At 37.9% G+C, this 9,143-nt stretch overlaps 1 long non-coding RNA gene across 1 annotated transcript; it reads left to right on the top strand.

Moving 5' to 3' along the window:
* Window positions 1-2,017: 2,017 nt before the first annotated feature.
* Window positions 2,018-6,742, top strand: LOC311614058. The gene is made up of 3 exons (XR_014793571.1): window positions 2,018-2,075; window positions 4,392-4,606; window positions 6,702-6,742. It is a non-coding gene; the product is annotated as an uncharacterized lncRNA (long non-coding RNA).
* Window positions 6,743-9,143: the final 2,401 nt, after the last annotated feature.

Here is a 9,143-nt window from a genome sequence, read left to right on the forward strand (position 1 = left end):
ATGATTTATATTCTAGAAAAGCTTCACTACCAGCTCCCTTTTCAATGGCCATAATCCCAGCCACATTATAAATGAACTGCTGTTCCCCCAAGGTCTGTTCTTGTAACACATAAATGCAGAACTCTAGATTAAACATCTTGTTATTAACTCGATGATTTTAGTCTTGAGTTTCGGGTTCATTTAGGAATTATAACCATTTTCAGGGTCACTAACTCAATGAACATGATATTTGTGATCATTTTACTATACTTTTGAACTTACAGGGGAATATCATTTTTCGGAAGCTCAATGTAGAGACACAGTGAAACTATGAAAGAAGCTACCTTAATTCATGAGTAGATGAACTGTGGTTATTTGCAAATAGTAGCCAGCATTTATTAAATTGTAGCCATATACAAGTAAAAGAATTCAACTCCTTAAGGACAAGTGTGTGGCCCATCACTTTTGTTATTTTGAAAGTTCTGATTAGAGGACACAGAAAATAGAGTAATTAGGGAAGATAAGTAGTCTACTCGGTTTAGCTTAGTTTTCTCTGAAGTTAGGGTTTTAGGACCTTTTATTGTCTTATGTAGAAGATTCATCTTCTATAATATTGTTCTCCAGCATTAAGATTGGATATTGGATTACCTGTATGCTATTTTAATTAAAAATCCAATTACATTTCTTGTTATGTTATCAATTCTTATTTAACTTAGTTACATTTTTAACAGTGAGGCCATGAGGTCTTAAATATAATTGTGAGATTTAAAAAATGGGTGAAATAATAATAATATTAAAATGTTTCATTTCATATGGAAGGTTATGATTTGCCGCATGTTCTCCTGTCCTCAGTAACTCAGGAAGGAACCTGTTATGCTTTCCTGTTTGATAAATGAGTTTCAGTGGCATTGGTCATAAAGTGAAACATTTCTGTTTAAGAGCAGGCTGCAGACGAAAAGTAGAATAGAGATTGTTAAGGGTTTGCATAGCAAAGCAGGGCAAAAATATAAAAATTCAAAACATAGTTTTAAAAAATTTGATTCCAAGTATTGTACTTTTCCACAAAATAATCTTGTGCTTTTTTCAGTTAATTGTGGGGATATTTTAAGAGATATACATTGTTATTGTTAATGATTTTACAGGCAATTCCTATTCAACAGAGGAGAACAGGCCAACTAGCTTCTGGAATTAAAGCATCACTTCCCCCTGCAGATTATTTGGTTGAGATTAACAAGTTTTTACTTTCTATGGATGATGCTGGATAGCTGATCTGGAAAGATCAATTAGTTATTAACTTTGTAAAGGGGGTTTCAGGGAGACAGATGATGACTTAGATTTGGACATGTCTGAATATCTAATTGACAGACTGAAAGTATATTTTTGAGAGTCCTTGGCATCTTTAAACTCTGTGAGGTAGATGTAACCATTAGAAACCAGGACCCAGGGAGAGAAGCCTGAGTCAATGGTAGAAACCAAAACTCCTACCCTTTAGAATGTTAGCATTTGATGGATGGGCAGATGAGAATGAGCTGGTAAAGGACACTTAGAAGGTCAGAGAGAGGTGGGAGGAAAGTCAGGAATACAGACTGTTCAGAGTTCAAGGGAGGGTGTGTGACAGCATTAAATGTTACAAAGGGCCAGGGCAGCTAAGGAATGGATGGCCTTCTTATTTTCTTTTTTTAATTGATTTCAGAGGTGATGGGAGAGGGAGGGAGAGAGAAGCATCAGTAATGAGAGAGAACCATTGATTGGATGACTGACTCCTGCATGCCCCCTGAGACCAGGGAATGTGCCCTGGATGGGAAAGGAACCATGATCTGGGTCATAGGATGATGCTCAACCACTGAGCCACACGGTTGGGCTGGATGGTATTTTGATAGTAATGTTGGTGGAGTAGGGGCTTAAGCAAGACTGCGGTGGATAGCAAAGCTGTCATGTAGGGTAACACTTTCTCTTTGGGAAACAAGATCACCTTTATTTATATGGTACTCTTCTCTTTCCACTTGGCCGGATGCTATAGGTATGCAGAGATGTGCCAACTGCACTGAAGGAACGCAGCCAGGAGCCCTGCTCTGTTTCTCAGACAAGAACTGCTGGTAAGATACAGTTTATTCCTTAACCATTTTTTATAAATATAGCAAGACATTATAACTATGACCATCATATATGAATTAGAGAAAACTTTAAACTGAAAAACACAACACAGTTGTGATCTGTTACTCTACTTTCAATTACTTGAAAGGAATGTCTTCTTTAAACCCAACACATAATTGCCTGCAAGGCACTCATGAGAGATAAGCTTTTTGCCTTTCTTGGAAAAAGAGCGGAACCTGGTCCCCAAGAGAGCCTGGGAAGGGAAGGGAGGAGGCAAGGTGGGAAACTGAGGACATGCGGGTTTTCAGAAAGTCAGCTATAACCATTACCCAACATGCCCTGGGAGGGGTGTAATTGCATGCAGATCATGACTGAGAACAAAGGATTAGGTATCCCGGAACCAGGTGGGAGATGGGGTTTTAGAAGAGTTCTCCATCCCAGGGAAGCTATTTACTGATAGATGCCAATGATCATTTCTGTGTGGAGGGAAAAGTTTTCTCACTATTTCCTTCTCTCCTTGTCCCCATCAGAGTACGGGTTATGGCACCATAGCTGTAACACCGTACCTTGCAAACTCTCTGAAACACCGTGCCCTGCTCTCTCTCTTGACTCTTACTGGCCCTTTAATTTTGGAATTGGAAATTTCAGTAGATGATTTTGTCAAGATATATGCAAACCTGTTGGGGCTTTTAATTTAAGTTGTGCTGAATTTATGGATTGACGCCTTATCTAATATACTGTATGTTAAAGTAGGCTCCAGATGGCTCTAATAATTCAGCTACCTTGTGAAAAACTAAAGACAAACAATCAACCTTCCATCATTAAAAACAGAAGATAAGCACAAACAACTGAGAGAGAATAATATATATCCAATATATATATTTTGAAGAAGACAAGAATCTCTAACTGAAAGTTCTGGAAAAACAATCTTCCAGGACAGATTTATGGATCTGATCACCCAAATTTGATAACATCTATATGTTAAAAACAAAACACACATTAAAAATCCTAAAGTAGAAACAATGTTTTCATCAATATGGCAAGATTCACCGTTCCTATAAAAAATGAGTCCTTGCAAATATTATAGAAAAGGAAGCAGATAAAGACCACAGTTATAAATTATACTATATTTGGTTAACAAACAAAAAAAGTTTGCTCTCACTGATAATAAAAAACAAGTAAATGAGCACAGTGGTGAGCACTTTGTGTTCATCCATTGAGACAGAGTATCATTGGTGTATATCATGGATGCGGAGTCCACATGTTGCTGTTGCAAATCTCAGTTTTTAACTTTTAAGGAAAATTAGCACTGCTATTTTATTTTGCTAATAAATATTAAATACATTACTTTTATTTTCATGTTTTCTGATCTAGTCATTCTGCTTTAGCAAATCGATACCAAAGTGTTCATCAGAAAAATGTTAAGTACTCTATACAAATGGAAGGAGCCAACTAAGTATCTAGCTATAGGGAAAGAGTTAAGTAACAGGTAGTGAATATATATACATATTAGAGGTCTGGTGCATGAAATTTGTGCATGGTGGGAGAGTGTCCCTCAGCCCTGCCTGCACCCTTTCCAATCCGGGACCCCTCAGGGGATGTCCCTGTGGGATTGGACCTAAACCCGCAGTCAGACATTTCTCTCACAATCCGGGACTGCTGGCTCATAACCGCTCACCTGCCTGCCTGCTTGATCACCCCTAACTGCCTCTGCCTGCCTGCCTGATTGCCCCTAACCACTCTCCCTTCCCTGACAGCCTGATTGCCCCTAAGCACCTCTGCCTCAGTGCAGCCACCTTGGCTTTGTCCAGAGGATGTCTAGAAGACGTCCATTCTAATTAGCATATTACCCTTTTATTAGTATAGATATTCTTACTTAGGTATTCACAATGATGTTGATGAAGAATTGCTAATGTTCATATCATAAAGTTAAGTGCTTTACAAGCTCTCTAAAAAACAGAAAACTATGAATAAGTTGGCTTCATAATTAAGCAAACCGCTTGACAAAATAAAATAGCAGTGCTAATTTTCTCACAGTTGGTGTATTTCTTACTATATCTTCTCTTGGTGTCAGTGTTAGTTACTTTTGAGTTATTGCTGCCCTAGAATATTGTATAACTGGGTGTTTAATTGGCTTTACAGCTACCAAAGATACTGTCGGAAATACCATTGCCACTTCCATATGAAGAAATAAAAAACTCTCACCATTTTTTAACCTAATCTAAATTTTATATAAGCACACAGATGCATGTCAACATTGCCCCACTACAGTCAAAATATCCTGTTGACTGTGTACTTTGCTACATTTTTTATTTCAGCTCATCCTGCTCCCCTAAAGGTGGTGCTAGAGTCCTCTGCTTCAGAGCCTCCTGCTCAGGCTCCTCCTACTTCGGAAATTTCAGTACCTGATGATCTGGATAAAATGACAACAGAACTAGCTGACTGGCTGATATTGATCGACCAGATGCTGAAGTCCAACATTGTCACTGTCGGGGATGTGGGAGAGATCAATAAGACGATTTCCAGAATGAAAGTAGGTTCACAGCATAGAGGTTTGTCATGGCAACACCTCCGCACACGGGTAGACATGATCTGTCTGGCGCCCTTTTGTTTGTCCTGAACTCTGGGGGAGTGAGCTTTAAGAACTTCTTTATCTGCCAAACAGCCATCCCAGACTAGCTGGGAAGAGTCCAGATTTTCTTGCATTTGTGCTGTTTTGGTAAGATCACCTTTACCACGTGAGTTGTAGACTCAGTGTATATTTTCACATCTGAAACTGAGATTGTAAATCTAGTCCCATCAGTACAATGTAAACTAATGTTACAGTTAATGCCTCGTATGATGTATGATAATTTCCTGAAGTGCATTTTCAACTTTTGCTTTATAATGTGATAATTTGTTTAATTGCTGACATTAAAAGTGAGAATGCCTGACCATCATATTATATATATATATATATATATATATATATATATATATATATATATATATATATATATATATATATATATTAGCACACTATGCCATGCTAATTTGTAAGGTTATTTTTCCATATTCAGTGTGTGCTGGCTTCTGGGCTTGTGTGCTGTATAGAGAATAGAGATACGGCACAGAATATACTAAATATAAATTGACATATTTGGAATGAATCATTAAGTAATGACAGTGATTGCTAACTGTTATTAAGTGCTTAATGTGTGTTGGGCACTTTTGTAAGTAATCTACATGTTTACTTCCTTAACTACCTTTTGAGATAGTTACCACATGTATCCCAGATTACATATATGCCCGGCTATGATGGAGGCACTTAATGTGTGCAAGTAGATGGTCTCTGCACAGAACAGAGTGTAATAACAGGCATAGGCAGGTGCATATGACGGGATAGGGGAGCCTGGGTGAAGGAGAGCGTTACTGCCACAGTGATGGAAGGCAGACCATGTAGGATTTTCACATGTAGGAACAAGTAAATGGCATCGCTGGTCTGGGGAGCAGAGAGAATAAAGACATGAGGTGGGGGAGCATGGCGGGTGAGGGATATGGGGGTCATCATTTCTGCAGCAAAGAAATGCAGTAGGAAGTGAGATAGCAAGGGCAGCTTGAGTTCACGCTGATGGAGCTTGCAGGCCATGCGGAGCCCTTTGGACTTTTCATCTGCAAGCCATGGGCACGTGTTTTTACTCCTTTTCTTTTTTACATTGTGGCTGGAGACTGAGGATAACAATGATCTCTCTTAAGCAGGAACAATGGGAATAGTGCAAGAGATGCTTAATACAAAGAAAAGAGCCTTTCTGGGCTGCTAAGACCATGCTGTCGCAATTAGCAGAGATTCGGAATAGTAGACGTGAAGTGAAGATGAGGGTTTGATTGATTCAGTTTCAAGTGTGTTGTGTTGAGAGGTTCTTAGGCCATTTAGAAAGAAATGACCAGCATTCATTGCAATGTCTCTCTGGATCCCGGATTGGAAGTTGTGAATAATCCATTTAGAAGTAACATTTGACACTGCAGGAGTAATTGGAGTTTGCGAAATTAGTGAATTCCGAAAGAGGAAGCGCTGGGAGAGAATCTTTGCCATGCCATTTGCACCTATTGGAAATAGTCTTTAGGGCTATTAGTTCCATAGTTGAAACACACCATTTCCTGACATTAACTTTTCTCCCATCCTTATCAAGAGATATGTGTATAGCAACAGTTTTCTGTGTCTAAAATTATTTAATTTACAATTATTCAATTAGCATTTTTCTAATACTTCACTGCCATCCCTGAAGGTGACAGTGGTTTGTGTTCATACCCAATGCAGGCCTGATAGGCATCGCTGCTAATCTTTTCAGAGAAGTTCTTAGTTTTTGAAGGGACTTCTTCATTTAATCTCCTCAGACCTGATACAGCTTAGCTGTCAGTATCTTACCATTTCTTCTTGTGAAAACAAAAACACAGACAGGTGAAGTAATCTAGATGGTAAGTGGTACAGCTGAGATTTGAACCTAGGACTGACTGTGCCACAATCGCAGATGCCTCACTGTCCTGTTCAGGAGACAGACAACTTTGATGTCAGTCCACCGGTTTTGCTCCTTAGTGTTCTTGGCGAGCAGCCTATTAACAGATCTTAAAAATCATTTCTACTTAAACAGATCACAAAGGCGGACATGGAACAGCACCATCCTCACCTTGACCATGCTTTTACACTGGCTCAGAATTTGAAAAATAAAGCTTCCAGTTCAGATGTGAGAACAGCAATCACAGAAAAATGTAAGTCCAAAAAATTATATGTCATCATCTACTTTCACTTACACACATATACACCTTTTCAAAGATTATTCAACCAGAAATTAATATTATTTAATACTCTTTATCTATGAATAAATACAGTTTTCACTTGGTTTTTTTAATCTTTTGTGTACAGTCAGAATTTCCTTTTGAACTCATCAAAGTATTAATATTATTACATTTAAGTAGTTACTGATTCATTGGATTATTTGCTCTTAAGGTAAGAAAAGAAAAAATAGAGAAACCCACAGGAATGCAAACCCATTCTTTCATTGTAATTCATTCACTAAAACGAAATCTTAGCATGTCGTTTAACTCATCTTCTCAAAATTCAGTCCAAAGATATTTATTGAGCAACTACCCTGTACCTCTGTAGCTGGCAGTAATCTGGGAACACCTTAGCTAAAGAGAAAATAAAGCAAAATAAATAATAAGCAAACAAAGCAATCACAGCCATGATTTTTGCTTCGAGTTTAATATCTGGCTTAAAAGCACCTGTATGTCATATCAAACAAAGTCCAAATTCTCAAGAATGGGAAGGAAAAAACAATCTAATAATAAAAGGAGGGAGAAAGAAGTAAAATGGCGAAATCAGGAAAAATAACCCTATTTTGTGAGACACTAAAAGTGTTCTGCAAACGGCTCTGTTATAATAAACCTTGTTGTCACATTTATTTTGAAATCAAAACATACTTTAGGGACTTTTAAGGGCGGTCACTGTCTGCTTTTATCACCCTCTCTTCCATTTCAGCTCTCAGCCTCATCTGTATAGCTCCATACTGTATATGTCCTTTAAAACTTCCGGACAGTTCTCAGTTCTCATTCTCCTTACCTTTATTTACATATTTTTTTCCCCTCCCCCTTTTCTCCCCAGGTGAAATTCCCCTCAGCTAATAAAATGTCACCCACTCAATAAAGTCTTTCCCATTCTGTTCTGGTCCCTCATGTTTTCTATCTTTAGTCCCTGCCATGATCTTTGCTCCCAGAACTTCATTGTGAATCTCACAGTCACTGAAATTTCCTCCACAGATTTTGAATAGTCCCCTTTCTAGGGCCTCCCACCATGCTTCATGCAAGCTGTGGACTTAATCTGTGGCAGAATATAAACTGGAATGTATTTTATTACCTTGTTTACTATTTCTCAAGTGGAGAGATTTGACTGTTTCTCCTATAAAAAAGGTGCTTGGGTTTCAAAATAAATGTGTGGCAGCAAGGTTGTTGCAAGAGATGTATGTTCCCTCCCCCCATTTTCCCAACCACCTTTGTATTTGTCCAGTTTCTTTCCTTCTCCCAAATATCTTCCCATTCCAATTTACCTCTCTCTTTGTTTTCTCTCCATTTTCTTATATAGAGACTGCACAGTCTTTGTCACGATTTATTATATGAAAAACCATCCTCAGCTTCTACTATCAATAGTAGTAGAAGTTTTTTGCTCTTTTTGCTCTTAATCACAAATAGTAGGATAATATGCTTCTTTTTATGATACACCAGTGATACTTGCAGACGCTTGATGTTTTTAGTTTTATCGATATTTATTCAATTTTCAGGGTTCTAGTTGAATTGGTCAAAGACAAGTAGAACATTATGATAGATTTGCCTTCTCAAGATACAATCTTAAGCAATTTATTTAAGCTTTTATTCAGACAGTATAAAACCAATCATCTAATTGACACAATTTTTTTTTTAGAATTAGCCGAAACCAGTTTGGCTCAGTGGTAGAGCGTCGGTCTGCTGACTGAAAGGTCCCGGGTTCGATTCCGGTCAAGGGCATGTACATTGGTTGTGGGCACATCCCCGGTGAGGGGTGTGCAGGAGGCAGCTAGTCGATGTTTCTCTCTCATCGACGTTTCTAGCTCTCTATCTCTCTCCCTTCCTCTCTGTAGAATTAATATATGTGAGTATAATTTTCATGTTTCTGAACAATATTGGAGTGATAACTTTAATGTTTTATGATAGCCTGTATTATCCCAAGAATTTTACCAGAAGAAATGTTATATTGTAATTAAGTTCTTCTTGGCCTGCTACATACCTATAGCCCTTCAATTTTCCATCACATTCACAATATCTTCTAGAAGTTTGTTTTTAACTTTCTACCTGTTATTCCATGGGTTGTTGAAGATATTGAAAGCTATTGCTTATGGGTACTTCAGTTCAAGATCATGAACTGCCCTTGAAGTTATTAATTAGAAGTTTATTTCCTTAGATCTTTCTTTCTTAATTTCATCTTAAAAATGAGAAGAGGAAAGAAGGGAGGTGAGGAGAGAAAGAGACTGTGGGTGTTTTTTATTTTTATTATTATTATTATT

The sequence above is a fragment of the Pipistrellus hanaki genome (genome assembly GCF_964339955.1).
Source record: "Pipistrellus hanaki genome assembly, chromosome: 20".
Classification (NCBI taxonomy): Eukaryota; Metazoa; Chordata; class Mammalia; order Chiroptera; family Vespertilionidae; genus Pipistrellus; species Pipistrellus hanaki.